Genomic DNA, 25,118 nt, shown 5'->3' with positions numbered 1-25,118 from the left:
TGCTCTTCGACACACATGCTTGATCCGACGTTCGTCAAATTAAACACGCATGTTGCTTGTTTCATCTCAAATCATGTTGACTGAAAAATCTTCTTCATAGAGAGTACATGAAAGACATTCGTCAACCAAGACTCTCAATGATCCATCTCTTTTCTTTTGAAGCCATTCTTTAGAGAGAACATACTCCCTCACGTTATGACCTTTCTGAAGGAAATATGCCTTAGAGGCGATAATAAAGTTGTTATTTATATTTCCTTATGTCATGATAAATGTTTATTATTAATGCTAGAATTGTATTAACCGGAAACTTAGTACATGTGTGAATACATAGACAAACAGAGTGTTACTAGTATGCCTCTACTTGACTAGCTCGTTAATCAAAGATGGTTAAGTTTCCTAGCCATTGACATGAGTTGTCATTTGATGAACGGGATCACATCATTAGAGAATGATGTGGTTGACTTGACCCATTCTGTTAGCTTAGCACTTGATCGTTTAGTATGTTGATATTGCTTTCTTCATGACTTATACATGTTCCTATGACTATGAGATTATGCAACTCCTGAATACCGTACGAACACTTTGTGTGCTATCAAACATCACAACGTAACTGGGTGATTATAAAGATGCTCTACAGGTGTCTCCGATGGTGTTTGTTGAGTTGGCATAGATCGAGATTAGGATTTGTCACTCTGATTGTCCGAGAGGTATCTTTGGACCCTCTCGGTAATGCACATCATTATAAGCCTTGCAAGCAATGTGACTAGTGAGTTAGTTACGGGATGATGAATTACAGAACGAGTAAAGAGACTTGACAGTAACAAGATTGAACTAGGTATTGAGATACGGACGATCGAATCTCGGGCAAGTAACATACCGATGACAAAGGGAACAACATATGTTGTTATGCGGTTTGACCGATAAAGATCCTCGTAGAATATGTGGGAGCCAATGTGAGCATCTAGGTTCCGCTATTAGTTATTGACCGGAGACATGTCTCGGTCATGTCTACATAGTTCTCGAACCCGTAGGGTCCGCACGCTTAACGTTCGATGACGATCGGTATTATGAGTTTATGTGTTTTGATGTACCGAAGGTAGTTAGGAGTCCCGGATGTGATCACGGACATGACAAGGAGTCTCGAAATGGTCGATACATAAAGATTGATATATTGGACGGCTATATTCGGACACCAAAAGTGTTTCGGGTGATTTCGAATAAAATCGGAGTGCCGGAGGGTTACTGGACCCCCCTGGGGAACTAGTGGGCCTAGATGGGCCTTAGTGGAGAGAGAGAGGGGCGGCCAGGGCAGGCCGCGCGCCCCCTCCCCCTTGAGTCCTAATTAGACTAGGAGGGGGGTGGCGCCCCCCCTTTCCTTTCCCTCTCCCACTCCTTCCTTCCCCCTCCTAGTAGGACTAGGAAAGGAGGAATCCTACTCCTACTAGGAGGATTCCACCCCTCCTTGGCGCACCCTAGGGCCGGCCGGCCTCCCCCTTGCTCCTTTATATACGAGGGCAGGGGGTACCCTAGAAGACACAACAGACATTGTCTTAGCCGTGTGCGGTGCCCCCTCCACCATAATCCACCTCGGTCATATCGTTGTAGTCCTTAGGCGAAGCCCTGCGCCAGTAACTTCATCGACATTGTCACCACGCCATCGTGCTGACGGAACTCTATCTCGACCTCAGCTAGATCAAGAGTTCGAGGGACGTCACCGAGCTGAACGTGTGCAGATCGCGGAGGTGCCGTACTTTCGTACTAAGATCGGTTGGATCACGAAGACGTTCGACTAAATCAACTGCGTCACTTGACGCTTCCGCTTACGGTCTACGAGGGTACGTGGACAACACTCTCCCGCTCGTTGCTATGCATCACATAGATCATGCGTGTGCGTAGGATTTTTTTTGAAATTACTGTGTTCCCCAACAGTGGCATCAGAGCCAGGTTTATGCGTAGATGTTATATGCACCAGTAGAACACAAATGAGTTGTGGGCGATAATAGTCATATTGCTTACCAGCATGTCATACTTTGATTCGATGGTATTGTTGGATGAAGCGGCCCGGACCGACATTACGCGTACTCTTACGCGAGACTGGTTCTACCGACGTGCTTCGCACACAGGTGATTGGCGGGTGTCAGTTTCTCCAACTTTAGTTGAACCGAGTGTCGCTACGGCCGGTCCTTGTTGAAGGTTAAAACAACACACTTAACAAAAAATCATTGTGGTTTTGATGCGTAGGTAAGAACGGTTCTTTCTCAGCCCATAGCAGCCATTGTAAAACTTGCAACAACAAAGTAGAGGACGTCTAACTTGTTTTTGCAGGGCATGTTGTGATGTGATATGGTCAAGACTTGATGCTAAATTTTATTGTATGAGATGATCATGTTTTGTAACAGAGTTATCGGCAACTGGCAAGAGCCATATGGTTGTCGCTTTATTGTATGCAATGCAATCGCCCTGTAATTGTTTTTACTTCATCACTAAGCAGTAGCGATAGTCGTAGAAACAATAGTTGGCGAGACGACAACGATGCTATGATGGAGGTCAAGGTGTCGCGCCGGTGACGATGGTGATCATGACGGTGCTTTGGAGATGGAGATCAAAGGCACAAGATGATGATGGCCATATCATATCACTTATATTGATTGCATGTGATGTTTATCCTTTATGCATCTTATTTTTCTTTGATTGACGGTAGCATTATAAGATGATCTCTCACTAAATTTCAAGGTACAAGTGTTCTCCCTGAGTATGCACCATTGCGAAAGTTCGTCGTGCCGAGACACCACGTGATGATCGGGTGTGATAAGTTCTATGTTCGCATACAACGGGTGCAAGCCAGTTTTGCACACCCAGAATACTCGGGTTAAACTTGACGAGCCTAGCATATGCAGATATGGCCTCGGAACACTAAGACCGAAAGGTCGAGCGTGAATCATATAGTAGATATGATCAACATATATAGCTATGTTCACCATTGGAAACTACTCCATATCACGTGATGATCGGACATGGTTTAGTTGATTTGGATCACGTGATCACTTAGATGATAGAGGGATGTCTATCTAAGTGGGAGTTCTTAAGTAATATGATTATCTGAACTTTAATTTATCATGAACTTAGTACCTGATAGTATTTTGCATGTCTATGTTGTTGTAGATCAATGACCCGTGCTACTGTTCCTTTGAATTTTAATGCCTTCTTTGAGAAAGCTAAGTTGAAAGATGATGGTAGCAATTACATGGACTGGGTCCGTAACTTGAAGATTATCCTCATTGCTGCACAGAAGAATTACGTCCTGGAAGCATTGCTAGGTGCAAGACCCGCTGCAGGAGCAACACCGGACATTGTGAACGTCTGGCAGAGCAAAGCTGATGACTACTCGATAGTTCAGTGTGCCATGCTTTACGGCTTAGAACCGGGACTTCAACGACGTTTTGAACGTCATGGAGCATATGAGATGTTCCAGGAGTTGAAGTTAATATCTCAAGCAAATGCCCGGATTGAGAGATATGAGGTCTCCAATAAGTTCTATAGCTGCAAGATGGAAGAGAATAGTTCTGTCAGTGAACATATACTCAAAATGTCTGGGTATAACAACCACTTGATTCAACTGGGAGTTAATCTTCCTGATGATAGTGTCATTGACAGAATTCTTCAATCACCGCCACCAAGCTACAAGAGCTTCATGATGAACTATAATATGCAAGGGATGAACAAGACAATTCCCGAGCTCTTCGCGATGCTAAAGGCTGCGGAGGTAGAAATCAAGAAGGAGCATCAAGTGTTGATGGTCAACAAGACCACCAGTTTCAAGAAAAAAGGTAAAGGGAAGAAGGGGAACTTCAAGAAGAACGGCAAGCAAGTTGCTGCTCAAGTGAAGAAGCCCAAGTCTGAACCTAAGCCTAAGACTGAGTGCTTCTACTGCAAAGAGACTGGTCACTGGAAGCAAAACTGCCCCAAGTATTTGGCGGATAAGAAGGATGGCAAGGTGAACAAAGGTATATGTGATATACATGTTATTGACGTGTACCTTACTAATGCTCGCAGTAGTGCCTGGGTATTTGATGATGGTTCTGTTGCTAATATTTGCAAGTCGAAACAGGGACTACGGATTAAGCAAAGATTGGCTAAGGACGAGGTGACGATGCGCGTGGGAAATGGTTCCAAAGTCGATGTGATCGCCATCGCACGCTACCTCTACATCTACCTTCGGGATTAGTTTTAGACCTGAATAATTGTTATTTGGTGCCAGCGTTAAGCATGAACATTATATCTGGATCTTGTTTGATGCGAGACGATTATTCATTTAAATCGGAGAATAAAGGTTGTTCTATTTATATGAATAATATCTTTTTTGGTCATGCACCCTTGAAGAGTGGTCTATTTTTGTTGAATATCGATAGTAGTGACACACATATTCATAATATTGAAGCCAAAAGATGCAGAGTTGATAATGATAGTGCAACTTATTTGTGGCACTGCCGTTTGGCTCATATTGGTGTAAAGCGCATGAAGAAACTCCATTCCGATGGACTTTTGGAATCACTTAATTATGAATCACTTGGTACTTGCGAACCATGCCTCATGGGCAAGATGACTAAAACTCCGTTCTCCGGAACAATGGAGCGAGCAACAGATTTGTTGGAAATCATACATACTGATGTATGTGGTCTGATGAATATTGAGGCTCGCGGTGGGTATCATTATTTTCTCACCATCACAGATGATTTGAGCAGATATGAGTATATCTACTTGATGAAACATAAGTCTGAAACATTTGAAAAGTTCAAAGATTTTCAGACTGAAGTGGAAAATCATCGTAAAAAGAAAATAAAGTTTCTACGATCTGATCGTGGAGGAGAATATTTGAGTTACGAGTTTGGTCTTCATTTCAACAAAATAGTTTCGCAACTCACGCCACCCGGAATTCCACAACGTAATGGTGTGTTCGAACGTCGTAATCACACTTTATTAGATATGGTGCGATCTATGATGTCTCTTACTGATTTACCGCTATCGTTTTGGGGTTATGCTTTAGAGATGGTTGCATTCACGTTAAATAGGGCACCATCTAAATCCGTTGAGACGACACCTTATAAACAGTGATTTAGCATGAAACCCAAGTTGTCATTTCTTAAAGTTTGGGGTTGCGATGCTTATGTGAAAAAAATTCAACCTGATAAGGTCGAACCGAAATCGGAGAAATGTGTCTTCATAGGATACCCAAAGGAGACTGTTGGGTACACCTTCTATCACATATCCGAAGGTAAGACATTCGTTGCTAAGAATGGATCCTTTCTAGAGAAGGAGTTTCTCTCGAAAGAAGTGAGTGGGAGGAAAGTAGAACTTGATGAGGTAATTGTACCTGCTCCCGTATTGGAAAGTAGTTCATCACAGAAATCAGTTCCTGTGATCCCTACACCAATTAGTGAGGAAGCTAATGATAATGATCATGAAACTTCAGATCAAGTTACTGCCGAACCTCGTAGGTCAACCAGAGTAAGATCCGCACCAGAGTGGTACGGTAATCTTGTTCTGGAGGTCATGTTACTTGACCATGATGAACCTACGAACTATGAGGAAGCGATGATGAGACCAGATTCTGCGAAATGGCTTGAGGCCATGAAATCTGAGATGGGATCCATGTATGAGAACAAACTATGGACTTTGGTTGACCTGCTCGATGATCGGCAAGCCATCGAGAATAAATGAATCTTCAAGAAGAAGACTGACGCTGACGGTAATGTTACTGTCTACAAAGCTCAACTTGTTGCGAAAGGTTTTCGACAAGTTCAAGGAGTTGACTACGATGAGACCTTCTCTCCCGTAGCGATGCTTAAGTCTGTCCGAATCATGTTAGCAATTGCTGCATTTTATGATTATGAAATTTGGCAAATGGATGTGAAGACTGCATTCCTGAATGGATTTCTGGAAAAAGAGTTGTATATGATGCAACCTGAAGGTTTAATCGATCCAAAGGATGCTAACAAAGTGTGCAAGCTCCAGCGATCCATTTATGGACTGGTGCAAGCATCTCAGAAAAAATGGAAAAAGGAAAACAAAACAAAAATAGAAATAAAAAATGGAAAACTTCAAATGGGCCGACCCCTTGCGGCAACGGAGGTGTGGGGCACACGCCACAATGGTCGGCAAATGTCATGCCAGGCACGAATTTGCACTATTCGTGCTCGGCCCGGCCTAGCCCGATGGTGGCGTACGCCTGAAATGCAACCTCGGCCCGATGGTTTGGACACCGACCTAGCCCTAACCCTAGGCAGTCTCCTCTCCACCACGATACCGCGCCGACGAACATGCCCGCCCCTCCCCACCACGACCTGATCCGGCTAGAACTCGTGCCGACGAACATGACCGCCCCTCCGCAAGACGACCTGATCCAGCCAGAACTCGCGCCGCCACCCAAGAAGGGTCTCGTATCCCTCGTCGACAAGCTGCAGCGGGCATGCACCGCCCTCGCCGACGAGGGCGAGAAGAGCGCCCTCCCCGCTGACTGGGACTGCGACGCGCTGCCTTCAATCGCCGCCATTGGAGTTCAAGTGCGTGCCCCAACACCCCCGTCGCGGTTGGATCTCGCGAGTTTGTTGATGCTTTGAAATCTTGTGCACGTAACCATGTTGTGTATGTGCATGCCCATTAGTCTGTTTTACATCATGTACGTAGCAAGCAAATAAGAAAACCTGACATGTGCTTGTTCACGTGGGATGAGAATCCGATGGCCCAGAAGCTTGTATCACGGTAGCTCCTAAAGCTTGGTGGCACTAGATATTTTTCCGTCTAGTTAGACCGAGCCAGAACCAGATCATGGGATGGCACGATTGAAAGGGATATGGGGTAGGATTCGGTCCACTTTTGTTAGTCTGTTTCCAAACGAATAATGGAAAGAAACGGAAAAGAAGCTGAATCAGCGCGTCGCAAAAATACTCAAAATACTCCCGTTCCTTTGTGTTTGCGTGTGTCTCTTTCTCGCGTATGTGCGTTCATCGTCGTCGTCGTGTGATCCTGCCTGAGAACCAACAGAATTTAGTTGTGGAGACCCGCAGTTATAAGCTTGGATCTCGCCTAGGGGTATTGTTGCATCTGTATCTCACGCCTACAGATCCTAGAGATCTATTGCTGCATTTGGATCTGGTATTTAGGATCAACTAGAGGCATGGGATGCTATGCTGGCTGTTAATGGTTTGTTTGAATCTGTTAGTTCAGTTCAGTTGTCCGTAGAGATATTGGGATAGTGTGAGGGTGTGATTGCCTAAAAGAACCACACAATTTTATTTGTTTTTTGAGTACCTAGTATTTGTCCTGACATTTGCAAATCCTGATTATATGGCAGGGTGCCAGCAAATCTTCAGTGCTGGAGTGCCTTGTTGGAAAAGAATCCTACCCAAGGGCATTGTCACGCACCATCCCCTAATTGCGCAGATTCATAAAATTGATGGAATTGGAGAGTACACTGGGTTTTTACATCAATCAAGTAAAAAATACATGTGTTTTGGTAATTCCACAGATCTAATTCCCTGAAATTCTGTCAAGCACTATTTTTTATTCATTTTATTCTATTTTATCGCGATGATACTCGGCTCATGATGACATCTCTATCGTTGCAGCCGAAGTGAAGACGGAGATAGCCGGTTGTTCAAAGGAAATATCAGATGTCCCCATCCATTTAAGCATATTTTCTCCAGATGGTAAGATATGTAGACAGCAATGCTGCCAAGTGTTTTAATGGTGTTACTTTAATGCCCTCTCAATATCAAACTGTCGTATATACCTCAATTATTAAATATAAAAAAGTGTTGCTTGCAAAGGGTGTTCTGATTTACCTTATAAGCTTATAAGTTCATTATGAATTATCTCTGTCATTGATAGGATAGCCATACTGTATCTGTCCCTTGTTATGTATTTTCTTATATTGTTTGATCTTCCTGGGCTTAGTAAAGTTGCTGTTGGTAAGTGACTATAACATATGAGCTACCGTTCATTTTATATTTTCATTCATTAATTTGGTACTCACTTTGTGCTTCTTAGATGGTCAGTTGGACAGTACTGCTCAAGAGATTAAAAGCATGGTTCGAGCATTCATTGAAAAAGGTAAATCAACATCATTAAGACTGTTATTGATCTTCTAGTGTCGGTCTACTAGGTAGGGTGTTTGTGTGTCCAGCTCCATCTTTGTTACTTGTCTGTTTACGGCGAGTTTGGCCTTATTGTATCACTTTTCTTGAATAGCAGTGATTCATGTTTGTGTTTCATAATTCATTGAATCCAATGGAGACATAATGTGACCATTATTGTTTGATACAAAAAGCATATGTTTTGTTGTTTTTGCAGCCAGACTGTAGATTTTTTGTTGTTTCTCTAGCAAACAAGGATATTGCAACTTCTGTTGCAATCAAGATATCACAAGAAGTTGACCCTGAAGGTATGTCATGCTATGTTAAGTTCCGTATCACTAATGTCTGCTCAAGATTAGCTATTCCGGGTTGTTTATTTTCTTGACCTTATTTATTGGACCCAACGAAGACATAATGTATTTATTCCTAATGCCTAAACCTGTTAATCACTTTTTTGGATATCAACTTTATTATATTGACAATCACTATTGGTTTGGTATGTTGAATTTTTTTTTATGATGCTATTGTATGTTAGCAGCTTTCTATCTTTGCTCCTGGCTATTCATTTAAGCTCTTGTACTTTCCTTTTTGGCAATTCAGGCGGAAGAACTTTTGGTATCGTCACTAAAATTGATCTGATGGACGAGACCGGGTACCGATGATGTTAAGGTAAGTTCAGACCTGTGCTAAACACTTATTTTTTTATAGTTAGTCTATCTTTCTTACTTGGATGTCGCAATAGGTGTTTGATATTCTACTGACCACTCTAGCTTGTTATCACTATACAATTATGCCTCACTTTCTTTTTTCTCTTAATTTTTCTGTATATGAGATAATCCTATTCATTCCATCAATTTTGAAACTTCTCACATACATTTTAAATCATTTGTTGGGCCATCCTAGATGCTTACGAAGCATATCTTGTTAACATTTGCATGTATTAGAAGAAAGATCTTACCCGCTACCATATCGATGGACTGGGGTTATCAATCGTACCCAACAAGATACCGACAAGGGTCTCAACCTGATTGCTGCAATGCGTATAAAGCGTGAATTTTTCGCAAAGACAACAGAGTACGCGCATCTTGCTCATAGGATGAGAATGGAGCATTTGGCAAAGAGTCTTTCAAAAGTAATGACTCTTCTCTTCAACGAAGAAGATTGTTGTTATGCTGATTAAGCCGATTTGCTTTTTGACTTCATTTTGGTGTACATGTAGCATTGGGAAGCTCTTATAAAATCAAAATTTGTTACCAACAAACTCTTCAGTAGTTTTGATATGAAATACGGTACTGCCCCTTGCCCTTGCTTAATTGTCCCTCTTTGATACTTTACTAAATTTTGTGGGTATATTATCAAATTAAAATCACAAGAAAACTCATAATAAGGAATAGCAACCGAAAAAGCACATAGAACATACTTTTGAAATATTATGCTCCAATCCAGTCAATTTGTTTGGTGCATAGAATTATCACCTATTTTATATTGAACTTCTTTATTTAGTCATAAATTATCTTGTGGTTAAATTAGTTTTCGTATTAATAAATCATTTTGATACAAAAGATAGAACACACCAATGTTTATTTAGATACATATTTTTTCTATCCAATATTATTGTTACAAAGCCCTTTTCCCCATGTCAATTTTTTGTGTTTCTATAGCATATGCATCCTTAATGTCTTGACTAACTCTTTATATGTGTCGTTCGGATGACGAATGTACTAGGTATTATTTCAATATTAATATATTACCATTATCAATATCTATAAACTGATAAAAAAATAGTGTATGGATCAAGGATATACCTTGACAAATTTTCTAGATTGTACAGGACTATCTACTTTAGGTGCAACTAGATGGATACTTTTATAGTGTACAAAGTGTCAACTAGTAGTTTGTCCTTAAATTATCCTCTCCCCTCCTTTGTTTGTGGTACTTCTTACTATGTTTTCGTGACTTTATATTCCTTTTTTTATTGTCACACTAGATAATTGCCGTTACATTGCAATGAGGGCATAAATCTTCTAGTAGGTTAATCAGGTATTTACCTGGCATGTTATTATTAATGTGATTGCCTTCAGAGAAAAAAGATTTTATGGGGCTGTTGAGCCGATTATCAAAACGGGTGGAAAACACCCGAGGTGGGAGCAAAAAAATCTAAACTAGTAGACGTAGGGGAAACATACATAAAACGGGGCAAACGAAGGATGATCATATATATTTTTGCCAGTTATTACTCCAATTCAACATGCATGCACGTACGGCACCATGTCTCAATCAAACTATATAGCAAGCTCGATCGTACGTGTTCATACGAGCCAGGTTCGCGAGTCCGATCCGACCTGCTACCGGATTGAATTGCCCGCCCCCACAAATTCGGTTTGGTGCATGTTAATATTAACGGCCCGTGAGAAGAACGTGCGGGTGTTCCACCAACTCAAACAAGCACCGTCCGTCGATGGCGCCAGGGAAACGCCGCCGACCAATAACATATATGCGGCGAAGACACCAGCTCCAAAGACCGGGACGCCTCTCCCGGCTGATGTTCTGCTCGAGATCATGGTGCGGACTGACTACGTCACCCGCATCCGATGCACCACCGTCTGCATGCAAGCATCTCCGCCGTTCATCCGCCGGGTCACCCAACAAGCGCCCCCCTCCATCCTTCCCTACTTCTCCACCTATAACAACGACCGACGCCTCACTCTGGTCCACCCAATCAGGACTGCTGCAGTGTCCTTCTGCCACGACCATCTGTCACCCTTCATATCACGCCGTGGCGCCAATCTCGTCGATCGGTACTATCCGGTAACGTTCTGTGATGGCCTGCTCATCCTTCGCCGCGAGTCCGAGGGCTCTTCTGGCCTGTGCGTGTACAACCCCGTGACAGGCCGTTTCCTACATGTCTATTCATTTTGTTGCAAGTACCTGTCATGGTTTATCCCAGAAAAAAAAGCACGTCTTGCTTCTAGTACTGTTAAAAGGCTATGATGACAAGCGTTCATGCACAAGTCCGTTCATATCTTTATCAATTACCCTTTTTTATTTATAATAGATAACCATCACTTCATCTAGTGATGTGTAGCCGCGTCTATCACACTCATTAAAGCCAAATTCAGGTTGATATCTTGCCAAGTTGCCACACATTCTGTGATGATTACTTGGTGTGTACACCATGTAGAACTCCTCATCTTAGTTAACTGCCTAGTACGTATATATAAATCCAACACAATAAGCTGATTATATACATCAACATCCTCTTACACAGCTAGAACATTTAATCAATTCTTCAAGTGAGTTTGTATCTGATCGGTCTTCATTTCCGATTTTTTTCCAGGATTTATATTGTAGTACTTAACAATCTTATTATCTTGATGAAAAGAGTTCCGTGGTGGGAAGCAGCGTGAAACATTCAGAACCCTGCAGGAGGGAGTGAAACATATCCATGGAGTACATCATTGTGAAGTCAAAAAGAAAAATTCAAGCTAGAGTTGAGCGTGGTTAAATTCATATGGCTCTAGTCATCAACGACCAAGTAGCCTTCGCTTAGAAATCTTTTGGTTCACAGGCTCGCCTGGTCCTGGTAGGCGAGCGAGCAAGAGAACGACGCGTGCATGCATCTATCAATGCAAACGTACGAATGGACGTATTATGCGACCTGTGAACAGGATCATACGGAGACGCGCCGTGAAGCATGGGGTAACTCCACACATGCTTCTATCTGTTCCGTTGGTACATGTCTGCCTAACAGACGGTACTTAACCCCTTAGTTGGAAGAGCATCTCCAGCAGATCACACATACCGGTCCATCCGCTATAATAACAGTCGGTTTGCGGGATCCATCTCGTATCCCCGGCCCGAACATATCCTCCAAATCCGGCCGACCCGAATTTTTTTATGGGATCCTGAATCCGCGAGCCCAATTCCTTCATATGTACGGGATTTCGCCCGTTTTTGGAGGCTTCCCTTTCTGTTGGCGCGAACCACTCGCGCCGGCTCCATTTCCTGCTGCCACTCCCCGCCCCGCCGGCGCACATCCCCGCCCCTTGGTGTTGCCCCCGATTGCCCCGCGCCGCCAAAAGCTTCGTCGCCCCGCGTCACATAGTGTAATCTAGTTGAAGGGAGGTATGAACTACGGGACACAGGGTGGAATGGGTTAGGGCATCTACAGACGGACCACTCAAACCCGTCACAAACGCTAGGGCAGGCCACCTCGTCACTGCCTGGTCGTGAAAAACCGACCCAGACGGGCTCCTTAAACGGGCCTCGAATGTCTGAACTGACCGGCACCCCTCATATCCAGCCCAAATATAGGCCGGATATGGGGGCGTCCGGGTGCATCCTTGTCATCGGCTTGGCCCAGCCTGGCCCACCCGGACCCCACAAATATCCCTATTTGAAAAAATCTAGACACCGGTCAATCCGAACTCCAGTTCACTCCCATGCCCGTCCACTCCACTTTCGATCCCCTGCCCTCCTATCCGATGCCCAGCAACAGAAGTGGCAGCGGCTGACCATGGACGTGGAGGAGGTCACCCTCCACAACACCTTGAGGTGGTCGTTGCTCGACCAAGGCAACAGCGGCAGATCTTCTTCCTCAGCGCACGTCGCCCGTCAACATAGCGCCGACGACCCGTCCCGCCCGGCGCGCAGTTCTGGTCGCTCCGCTTCCATCGTTCTGGTACGTCGGCAACCTCCCTCTGTTTCAGAAGTGCTGCCCGGCCACCGCTGGGTCCTCGTGCCCACGCAGGTTCCGGCACGCACGAGGACGCCCGAGTCTGTGGCACGAGCAAGCCGCCATGAGCGGCAACGGGCAAGGGAGAGGGAGGCACCGGGGGAGGCGCGGACCGCACGGCAGTCACGAGCGACAGCGCCGGTCAATCCCAATTCCGCGCTCCTCGCGTCGATCCTTCGCCGCTCTCTCACGACGGCGGAGACGGATGTGCAGCGCCTCCACCACAAGAATGCCAAAGCACTCTGATTCGCCATCGAGTTGTCGGAGCGCGAGACAAGCAAGGATGTTGCGGCGAAGGCGAAGGCGGCCCGCCATGCCAAGGAGCAGGACCTCCTGCTCCACAGGCTGTTGGGTCGAAGCTGCTGCTCGGACTTCGACGTGACGAGCGGCTTCACCTCTAGCTCCAACAACGACGGACCACCCCACACCGACACCTACACGGAGGGGCATAGCCGCATCGACGACCAGAATGGGAATGGGCCCACGAGCAAATGGTGATTTCCTCTGCTCTTCGCCCTTGTGTTTATATTTTAAAAATGTTTTAATTAGTTTGTAATATGGATTTGCAATTCGCAGGAGCAGCAACCCGACCCGCCCGCCCGCCACCACCCCCGGCCTTCCGCCGCCGCCATGTCCGAAGCCGACGACCCCGGTACCTTCTCCGCCGCTGCCGCCGCAGCCGGTGGGCTGACCCACGCCGCCGCCGCCGCTGCCGCCGCGGCGAACTCGCCCTCAGTCGCTGTCACCGCGGCGAACTCACCCTCAGCCGCCGCGTCCATGCCATCACACCCTGCCCGCCGGCCCGGATTCGTGCCGCCCCGGCCGGTCGCCACCGCACCGGCGGTTCCTACGAAGGCGACGAAGGTACGAGGCGGAGGCAAACGGCCGGTGAATCACGGTCGTTTCCCGACCGAAAGTGCGGTTCGGCCGGCCAAAATCTCGAAGGTGGCCGCGAAGGCTCGGGCCGACGATTCGCAGCCACAGTCGGCGGCGTCCTCCAGCAGCCAAGGAGCTGTTCCTCGACCTCTGCCCGTGCCGTTGAACATCAGCCGTGCGACCAGCGGCCAGGTTTGTACATCTTGGTTTTGGACCGTCTGTTGGGGTTGCTTTTTTTATTACATCTTTGTTTTGGACCATCTGTTGGAGTTGAGCCTTTTTTAGAAATGTAAAACGTATTTTTTGGTGCTCCAAATTTTTACATTATCGATTTGGAGCACCAAAATATACATCATCTATTGGAGATGCTCTTATATAGCCAGCATGAGGATCAACCCAAGGAAGAAGATAAACAGTAGAAGATTGTAGACCCTCAGATCTGTGATGGACGGTGCTCAGTCATCAGCTGCGAAGAGGTAAGTGAGCTGCGGGTGAACAATGAAAGTGTCCAATTTTTTCAGTAATCTTCAAATAGAGCTTCAGGGATGAAATGGCTTCAGATTAATGGGCCCTGAGTCCTGACACAGCGGCACCAAGATCAGATTAGAGGGGTTGAGGTTCTTATTCACGGTCATCACCGTGGAATCGATGTGGCCGAATGGGAAACCCGATGTTCCCCGATCCCGTGTCGCTTCTTCATTTTCAGCGCGTTCGGTCGCTCATTGTGGATCGCCGGCGATTTCATCCGTGCACCATGGCCAGGCCACCACCTCAGCGATACGCCGCCGCCCGATTTGCTCTGAGCGCGGCGACGATCAAAGCGACCAGCACTGGACACCGACGAACTAGAAACACCTGCCGCCGTCGTCCTCAGATCCTATAGGGGATGCAGACGTCCTCAAGCCACGCACACCCCTGCCCCTAGGCTCTAGCTGCAGTGGTCCGTCTCCTTCCACCGCTCTCCTCTCAGTGGTGATGTTTCAAGAACTGCACGGAAGGTTTTAAAACTATTCCCATGACATAAATTTAACGAGTAACTCCCACGTTTGGACGAAATTGGAAAAGAATATCGTGAACACAGAAGAAGAAGAGGAAGAAGAAGCTACCCCAAGCACACCCAATAGAAAGTATTCGAAAGAAGTACAATGTATTAAACGAATGGCTGAAGATGTAGCCTTAAAACATCACCGTGGGTAAGCAGGAAAGTGTCAAACTTCAGGAAGGTAGACGCTCCCATCGAAGTGACCAAAGGAGTTTTCTCGCTTTGATGATTGTACCTCTTGTTCGCACAGTGTCTCATACAAATAAAATGGATGTCTTATTTCCTAGGAAAACCTAGGAATCAGAGGAAGGCTGTCCAGCCCAGCATTCTATTTTTTGACACTACTTGTAAGCACTGCACAGACATTAGTTGTAAGCTCCTGTAACTACTACTGCAAAAATAATCAGCAGTCAACACGAGAGTACAAGTACAGGCAAATCGAGTAAACGGCCACAATTTTTTTTTGAAAAGATGTTGTCATTCTGCTTGTCCTTGCAGTATTGAAGGCAAGAATTCGGCAGCGGTTGCCTTGATTCCATCTGGACAAATATCTTGTATTCTTGTGAACAGTACAATACAGGAATTGCACAGCGACAACACCAGCAAAAGAAGGAAACTCACAATGATAGTGTTCAGCTTCTACATGTATGCACGGCGCCTGCAGCGCCAGTTCTTTGAACCATACTTCCGTCTATGCTAAATCAGTAGTGTACAATCTGAGATGATACTACTAGCAGGAAGCATGCATGTGCAAGGTTGCCCATTGTTGTTTGACAAAATAATCATTTAGTCCTTATTTGTCTGCTAATATGGAGGCACGTCTTGTCAGGCATGTCTGGTCACGTTGCTGCCGTACATGTTAAGCTAGCTACTACATGCATGAGAATTACCATGCTTGTCTAGTTCTACTATACTTCCTCCGTTCGAAATTACTTGTCACAAAAATGAATGTATCTACAACTAAAATACATCTAGATACATTCATTTCTTGGACGAGTAATTCCAAACGGAGGGAGTATATTGTAGGAGGAATAATCCCAATCATGGATATTCATAGCGCGCGAAGGTATGTCCTATGTATGGGGCTTGAGCCCAACACAAACAACACTCTTGTTGCAAGAAAGAACATCCAAGATTTTGAGAGATCCTGGTGAGAGCCGACAACATTGTACACAAGGACTATCCGCAAACTGACATGCGCTTTTAGATTGAAGGCTTGCTGTTGTGTGTCTCGTGTCGACAGAAACAAACAAACCATGATGATGGCTTGCTGTTGTTGTAAGATAAAACTCTTTTCTGCAGTTTAAGCTGAAGTTATTAGTATCAGCTTTCCTGAACTGTTGAACAGTTCCCTTGTATTGATGGAGTGTGCCTTCTGTAATCTAATCCATGATGATGATATGCATGAGTTAGTTTATGTTCTTGTAAGTTTTTTCTTCCACCATGATTCCTGGTGTTTGGTATTTACTGCCTAGCATAACTCATATCTGTAGGATATGAAGTATACTGTTGTGTGATGTAATGCTAGTTACTGTTTATTGCTTGATTTTAAAACCTTGCAAATAAATTTGGATGTAGCTCGAATGGTAGGAGCACGTGTAGGCTATGCATATCAGATAGAATGTTCAACATTTTTTTATTTTGGCATTAAACTATTTCATATACATTTTGTTATGCATTAAATATACTATGGCAATGGTAATTCTAGGGCAGAGTAGGAGGGCAGGCTCAAAGAAAGTAACTGAGCTAAAATGGTGGCGATGAACTGTCCATACTCTTGTGTAATTCAAATTTGCACATCAACAGTCTTGTGTGATTCAAATTTGCACATCAACATGGGAATGAAAAAAATCTTAAAGGGGGTCATGCTTTTTGCCATTGGAATAAGCATTTTGAGATCATATCCAAAACTTGCATTCATAAATTTAAATTTCTCATAAACCTGTTTAAGAAACACAGCCCCAACATAATCATTTATTTTGATCATGGACACATCTAAAAGCAATGTTGTCCCCACAAGCTTAGGGCATTCACCAAATCAGCCCCCAAGACTCATTTCTTGCCTGACGTCCCCCATTTTTTGAAAGGCGGATAAGTGGGACACAATTTTTTTTTTACTTCTAATTCCGTCGGAATAATAATCATTAAGTCCTCTTTCCGGACAAGACATATAAAAGACCGGTGAACTGATATTTTAGTGAATCTTTGAAAGATAGATTTTAAAGAAGCAGATGATGTACGTCGCCGCCGCCACGTGCTTCCGCTCCCGTGAGCCGCTGCCGCCATGCATCGCCGTGCTCGCGCGGTCGCCCCGTTTCGCCAGTGCACCAACGCCTCCACGTCGGGTCACCGCCTCACTACGCTATCGGTGATGCCTGCTGGTACACCGCCTCGCCGTGCTGCCATCATGACGGGCCACCGGCACACATATCAATGACATGTGGGTCCTAGGCCATTGTTTATCTAAAAATAGAAGAAAAACAACTTTCCATAAATTATACTATCCTCCCTTGAAACCTCTTTTACGGGGAGATTTTGCAGGAGCAGTTGGAGTTGCTCTTAGGAGGCCAGCACCGCACATGTCCTCTTCTTCCCATGTCGGCCCTCATGCTTCTTTTGTTCGACTTTTACCTCTTCTGATTTAACTATGTGTAGGCTAGAGCTGAAACCGACTAGAATACATATAGAGAAAATGAAAAACTATGGAGAATGATCCAGTTAAATCGGCACAAATATATAGCCCTTTCTGTCACCGTCGGATTAGGCTTCATTTGGCTTTGAGACGGAGCTTTCAAACATATGAAAATAATTTGCAGCCATGGGGTACACATGCTTGTTAGTTGGAAGCACACTTTAAAAATAGTACGTGTAGTTGGAAGCACACTTCCCATTTGTATGTAATAGAAACATATTGGTAAAACAAGTAAATACTACCACCTCTGTCCGGAATTATGTGACGCTGAAATGGACGTCTCTAGATAATACACACTGAAATGGTAAAACTAGTAAATTCTAGTAATTCCGGACGAAGGGAGTAGTTTTTATGTAACAGTTCCAACAGTAAACCACACTTTTTATTTTTGAATTAAAGAGCTCAGATTTCATTGATCACGAAACTGATAATACACCCTCAGGTTTATCCGGTTCAGCTTAAAAACAGAAAACACCAGCATGTCATGGGCTAGCCCTCCCATGTAACAACATGCAAAACAGAGGAGCAACGATGGCCCTCAACTAAAGCAAAGCAAAGCTATCCTTGTAAGGACCATTTCACCCTTACTTATTCATTACAAAACCAAGCAATATCTCTTTCTGCAAGTGACTGCCATTTAAAAGAAGTTCATCACACAACTTCCAGCAAAGTTCGAAATCTTTGCACGGCCAGCACCCACCCAAAAATGTTTGTGAAACATTCATCTCCGATGCCACCAGAAGTAACCCCACCGTCCCGGGCCCCTGCTACCTGCATGCCGTGCAATTCTTCTCTGCAAGATAGACCAAAAAAACATCTAATATCCATAGGGAAAATATTTTTCAAGCAATTATGATTCCTTGTTTTCCATCTAGATCACTATAGCCTAGTTGGTCAATAAAACGACAAGCTGAGCTCTAGACGTCAGAGAAAGATGGAAAACATAATAGGCAAATATCTGCTACATACCTGAGAGCACATCTGATGCAATGTGAGTCGCTCTGGAACAGAAATCAGTCCTCACACAAATCGTCATCATGAGCATCTTGGTAGATTCAGAGATCAGAATCAATGCAGAAAGTAATAAGGTCAGTCCGTCATTGAGAAAAAAACACATACGTAAGTGCACAAGTAATTACTTAGATGCAGCGTGAGTACCTTCTGCTATATCCAGGATCATCCGAATATAAATCGGGGGATGGTTGGGATGGGCTTCGAGCACGTGCCTCACCGCAGCCTCCGCTTCCTTTGCCTCCCCAACCCTCGCTCCACCACAATACATCCAAACCCTGACATGCCGCCGAAGGGAGAGCAGGTTCCCCTGCAGGCCCAAGTCGAAACCACAGTTTCCGTCCTCTTTCGCCACCCGCACACCCAGGCTGAACGCAACTGCTTCCGCCCTCGGCAAAGCTCCTGGTTCAAACTTAATTTGCTCTGCTGATCCACAATCCAACTCAAACCATACCATACAGCGGAACCCATCTGCACGGATGACTAGCAGCCGCTGTGTTTGGTGGGTGCTCCTTATGTAGAGACGGCGATGGGACAGCAACCCCCCAATGATTTCCACGTCCTCCTGCTGCACTTCCTTCACTCGCATAAGGATTAACTCAGAGAGGTTCGAGAGATGCGAGGGGTCTCTCTTTATCCACCCTCGCAGTGCAGAGAGTTGGCTAGGCATCCTAGACACAAATTTGCGGAGATGTACAGGAGGCACCCAGCGTTCTCCCAAGAGATCCATCAGTTCAAAAGATGTTTCTTCAGAATTGTTACCAATAATTAGAATTTCGATGTGATGTAGGTTGCACAGAGACTTCACGAAACCTTCATACAAATCGAAACTACCATCCTTGAAGTAAACCTTAAGCTCCCTCAGCCTTGCCAGGTTGCCAAGCTCTAGTGCAATAATGTTCAGAGAGACCAAGATCCCCCTCAACACTTCAATGGATGTCAGATTCTGCAACACACCAGGAGTTGGAACCACCTTGGAAAAAACATTTAGGTAGATTAATCTTCTCAACTTCCAAAGAGTGGAAGGTAATTCATCTAGCTCATAATTGCTTCCAAGATCCAACACCTCCAAAAACTGCAGGTTTCCTATCTCAGCCGGGAGTTTACTAATTGTGGTACCTGATAGACCAAGTTACCTTAGGTGAATTAAGTGTCCAACACCCTTGAGGTTAAGCTGCAGGCTGCTACTTTCTCCCAGATTACAATGCGACAGATCAAGTACACGCAAAACTTCAAACATTGACAGACTTGGCATGATACTAACAGCAGGTGGAAAGATGGTAATTGACCTCACTCGTGACATACTCATGATATTTGTGAGAGGCTTGGCTTGATGATCTTCCATTTTATTCTGAAGGGACAAACGGCGGACATTACTTTGTGAAGATATGCTATTCCCAGTGCCATCCAATACATTAACAAACTTTGCTTCACGTGACAAGTTGCAGATAAGGTCCGGAACCATATCATGTACACAGCAAGCATATACCTGGCCTAGTTCATCATATATTGGCTGGATCATACTTCTATTAATGAGCTGGTTGAAGTAGTTTAATCTGACCAAAAACAGGCTGGTCCCTTGATCTCCATGGTGGACAAATCCTTCGGCCACCCACTTCCGTATCAGTCTATCTCTAAAAATCGTGCTATCTTCTGGATATATACATAGGTATAGTAGACAAGTTTTCAGATGGGACGGTAGATTATAATAGCTGAACGAGAGTATTCTCCGCATCTCCTCTAAACTATTATCTTCTGTTAGTCCAGAGCCAAGGGATTGGAGCAGAACATCCCACTCACGCTTTGGCTTCACGTGCTGTCCACTAGCCAAAGCACTAGCAATAGTAATGATGGCTAGTGGTACCCCACCACATTTTTTCAATATATCTTTAGACACTTGTTCAAATTCATTTGGACATCCACTCTTGTCGGGAAATATTCTCTGATGGAAGAGCCTTCTGGAATCATCAGTAGAAAGAGGTTTCATTTGATAAATCGAATCATTAGCCGACGAGCAACATGAATTGGAGACACTGACAATGCGGGTTGTGGTGATTAGCCGACTGCCTTGATTATTCCTGTTAGAGAAAGCCAAGTTGATGCCTTCCTACAATTTTTCATCCCATATATCATCAATTATGACCAGATACCTACATTAGTATCAGTTTAAGGTCTATACACATCACAAAGCTGAGGGCCATATGAATATATGGGTGGAACTATACATCTATAAGTGCACATATTCAGAAACAAACTAATAAGAATCAGGCGTCTCAATCTCGACAATCTGAGAACTGTGCATTATGAACTGCCAATCAGATGATGAATAAAATGAATACAAATTTAAGATTCAACGGAGTAAAACATGAAGAGAAAATTGCTGCAGCAGTGACATAGATAGAGTACAATTAATTTGTTACTCCATCGGATCCAAAATAAGTGTTTGAACTAAAAGCACGACACTTATTTTGGATCTGATGGAGTACTACATTTCAAATATTACAATGGTTAGGTAGATCTATTTCAAATATACTGTATGGCTTCTGATGAACCTCCCGGAGACTCAAATTTTACATGACATTATCCTTTCGAGTATATTCTGCTGATAGTAAGTTTCTAAACAAGGCGAAAAGGGGAAATAGAATGTGATATCAAAGAGCAAATTTAACTTCTTGGTGTATTAAGAGAAAAAGGGTAGCCTTTGGTGCACGATGCACCATTTGATCTTTGTTTTAATGGGGTGGGTTAGGATAAAGAAAGAACTAAGTGAGTTCTTCCCTTTACATTTTGGTGTATTATCGAGTACAACTGTTATTATGCTCATTACTTATATCTCTGATGAAATGTATAAATGCTGAGATGGATTTCCTAGACCAATGGCATTAAAGTTAAGCCACCGCAACTAATGCAACGAGAAGTAGTTTACTACTTATTCAGATGAATGCTTATACAGTCTTGAAACTGACCTGAATGAAAAATTATTCTGAAGCAGCCTTCTCTGTGATGGTTACAATGTATTTATCATAATAGTGTTGGACAACTAGCATAGGAAACGAACCTATCAAAGTATTGTTGTTTCAGCTGGAAGTGACGCGTACCTCTTGTTCTCCAGGAATTCATGAAGCTTGTCGATAAGCTGCCTTTCATCCAACATGGCAACATCTGAGTGAGATTTTCCGAGATCAATGAGGATATCCCTAAAAACCTTCTTGATGTCGGGGTTCCGGCCGACGGGGACAAATGCCCGACAATCGAAATCACCTTTAATCTTGCCGTATACTGCTCTAGCAAGAGTGGTCTTGCCCAACCCTCCAAATCCAACAATGGAGACCTTCTTCAGTCTCTTGTTAGAGGCATCATCGCCCTCCAAGGATAGCAAACTCATGAGTTCCTGATCCCTCTTGCCATATATGCCAACTAGCTCTGCTGCTTCTGTGTACAAAGCTCGAAGACAAGGATCGATAGCAATTGGTTCCGTAGGATTAGGGACAACTACCTTGTTCCTGTCACGCCTAGCAGCTACCTTCTGAAGTTCCTCCTGGATGCCCTTCATCGCGTGACCTATCCGATTCCGATCCTTGCCTTTCTTGAACAACTCGGCCGTCCTATTCATGAGACCCTTGAATCCATTGGTGGTGTCGTCGGGCTGAATGCGGTCGACGTGCACGAGGAACTTGTCGACGACATCCTCAATCTTGTAGGAGAGATCTCTGACATCATCGGCCCAGAGCTTGTCTTGTCTGTCCAGCTGGTCCCGCGGCACCTCATCAATCTTGACGAGGGCAGCGTTCATGCTCTCAAGCTCCTTCCGGAGGTCCTCGATATTTTCCTTGACGCCCTTGTGCAGCTTGTACTCCTCCAGGAGCAGCTTGCCCAGCTTGGGGAGCAGGCTGCCCATGGCACCCGTGACGAGCTCCATGAGAGCAGGAGGAGGAGCGGCTCTCCGGACCAATCAGTCCGACACCTGCAAATCGATGAATGGAGGGATTTGTAACGCAATGCAAGCAGCTTGACAGGGAACTGAGTTGTCAGACCAAACCCACCTTGATGCTTCACGGCAGAGCAGAACACAGCTGATGGTCGCGGCGGAGGGGACAACGAAGCTGAAGCGGAAGCGGCGGCGGCGCACCAGAGGGCAGATGCGTGATGGTTATAATCTAGCAAATCAGCAGATTAACAAGAACCTGTGGATGAGGAAGACAGAATAGAAGAAAGATGAGACTCACCATCAAAAAAAAAAAAGATGAGACTAAATTACCAGGATTCTTCTTCTTTTTTTGTGGGGTAAATTACCAGGATTCGATCGATGGTTCTTGCTAGCTATTCCATTTCCACTGCCACCCTGGATTCAACAAACACAAATGGATGAGACTCTCAAGCAGGAGAAGTAATCAGTTTTTAGATCCAAGCATTGCTACTGTAGCTGGAAACAAATCAACAGGAAATATATATATACCTCCACATGTCTCTGGCTGTCAGTTTGCAGGGGCGAGCTCGGGGCTTGGAGCAGCACTTACTGGAGATGGGGAGCAGAGGAAGACCAACAACAGCAAGTGAAGAGAGGAAATTTTATCCCATCTTTCTTACTATTCTGCTCTACTTTAGCTCTGAGGTTGCAAACTAAAACTCAGCGGCGGCAGCAAGGATCACCAGAGGCAGAGGGGACAACACGGTGGCGGATCTCTCTCTCTCTCTCTCTCTCTCTCTCCGGCGACGGCGGCGGCAGCAATCAAAATCCCCTTTGATCTTCACTCGATCTGGAAGAACAAGAAGAAATCAGCAGATTAATAAGTAGCTGTGGTTGAGAAAGATTTCAGTAGAGCAGAATAGAAGAAAGATGAGACCAAATTACCAGGCTAGCCGGGTGAGTTAGTGGATTGGATGCATGGTGCTCTGAATAACTGGAAACTCCACGGTTCCACTGCCACCCCTGGATTTAACCAACACAAATCAGGCTCTCAAGCATTAGATCCAAGCATTGCTAGTTTAGCTGCAAAAAAAAATCAACAGGAAATGTACCTCCACAGGTCTCTGGCAGGGGCGAGCTGCGAGGTTGGAGGAGACTGAGACGAGAGGAAGAGACCACGGGGAGCAGAGGAGGAAGATCCAGAACAGAACAGCAGTCAAGAGAGGAGAGGAAATAATTGCAGACTCCCTCCGAACAGTACTCAGTACTACTGCTTGGCTCGTGCGCCGCTCTTCGCTGCAATTACTCTTCTCTTTCTCAGTTGGTCAGTGCACCGGCCAGGCTTGACGCATTTACACCTCCTCCCCATGCAAACATTTGGTAGGTGGTAACTTATTTCTATGGCAGTCGATGCTTTCTTTTTGCGAAATTGAAATTTTGGAACTGAACGTGAACGTATGGACTTATCAGTTCATTACAAGTATAGTGCAGTTACTAGTGTACTTAGAGCAACTCCAACAATAGTGCAGTTACTAGTGTACTTAGAGCAACTCCAACACGACGACCCATTTCGTCCGCCAACATTTGTTTGGGTCGCCGTGAACAAAACTGTTGGCCTAATGCGTCGACCCATTAAAAAACATGTCCGCCGCTCGTCCCCTTGTTGCCCGCCGAGGCCCCACATGGCGGCCGGCCAACCACCACATGCGGTCATAGTAAATGCGCCCACCTACTTTGGCCCGCCTAGCAGTGCGTGGAAGCGCCGCGTGCTCGTCCTTTTTAATGCCAGCGTGCAGCGGGGCCGGCCTCATCCATTTCCATCGTCGGTCCACATCTAGCAACACCTGCTCCCCTCGCCGGCGACCAGAAACCCTAACCAGCGAGCCAGCAAGCAAGCCAGCCGGCCATGGGGTTCTTCAACGATAGGGGAAGGGCAGGTGCGGTGCCGGCACGAGCTCTTCCGACACGCCTTCTTCACCTTTACCGCCGGCTCGACGTGGCTCGCCACCGCGGGAGCGGGAACGGCTGTACATACCAATCTACCAAGCACGGTGGCACTGGCAGTACCGTTGCCCCTTGCAGTACCCAGATGTCAGCTTGCCGCATGGCTGGCATCTGGACCCGCAAAGGATCCACATTCCGGTGGTGTCACACACGGCGAGGGCGCACGCCGAGGAGGTTCACCGGCGACGCGAGCTCCTCACGCCGGACCAACGCGTGATGCGTGCCTACGCACCAGACTCCCCAAACTGGGAGCGTTGGTTTGCGCTAGAGTACAAGGAGGAGCGCCGTTGCGGCGTCAATGTCGACTATGTCGTGCCCACACTGCCACCAGACGTCCTGCCGGAGGAGGAGGAAGCAGAGGTGACCTACCAGGCCGCGTTGAAGGCCGCCATGCAGCGCACCCTGGCGGAGAGCCAGCATGAGGAGGATGCGCGCTGGGTCGGCATGGAGGAGGCCCTTGCGCTGTCAGCGGCCGGCGAATGCGTCATCCCCATTCGCCACCACAGTCTGTGTTCCTCCACGAGTTGCAGCCCGTTGAACGCCAGCCGGAGATCTACTAGTGGACCGGCGTGCTCCGCGAGTGGATCAGCGCGCTGCCCGTCTGGCGCGGGGCGACGCCGAAGCAGGAAGCCGCCTACCTCCAACAATGGAAGGCGCGCCGACGACGAGCGGCAGATGGAGCTAGAGGGCCACCTGGCGCGGGGCGACGCCGAAGCAGG

At 45.6% G+C, this 25,118-nt stretch overlaps 1 pseudogene; it reads right to left on the bottom strand.

Moving 5' to 3' along the window:
- Positions 1-17,842: 17,842 nt before the first annotated feature.
- Positions 17,843-23,724, bottom strand: LOC123186561 (disease resistance protein RGA5-like; annotated as a pseudogene).
- Positions 23,725-25,118: the final 1,394 nt, after the last annotated feature.

This window comes from Triticum aestivum, chromosome 1A, assembly GCF_018294505.1.
Source record: "Triticum aestivum cultivar Chinese Spring chromosome 1A, IWGSC CS RefSeq v2.1, whole genome shotgun sequence".
Lineage (NCBI taxonomy): Eukaryota > Viridiplantae > Streptophyta > Magnoliopsida > Poales > Poaceae > Triticum > Triticum aestivum.
Note: the sequence above shows the minus strand (reverse complement) of the source record. Positions and strands in the feature narration are given on the sequence as shown.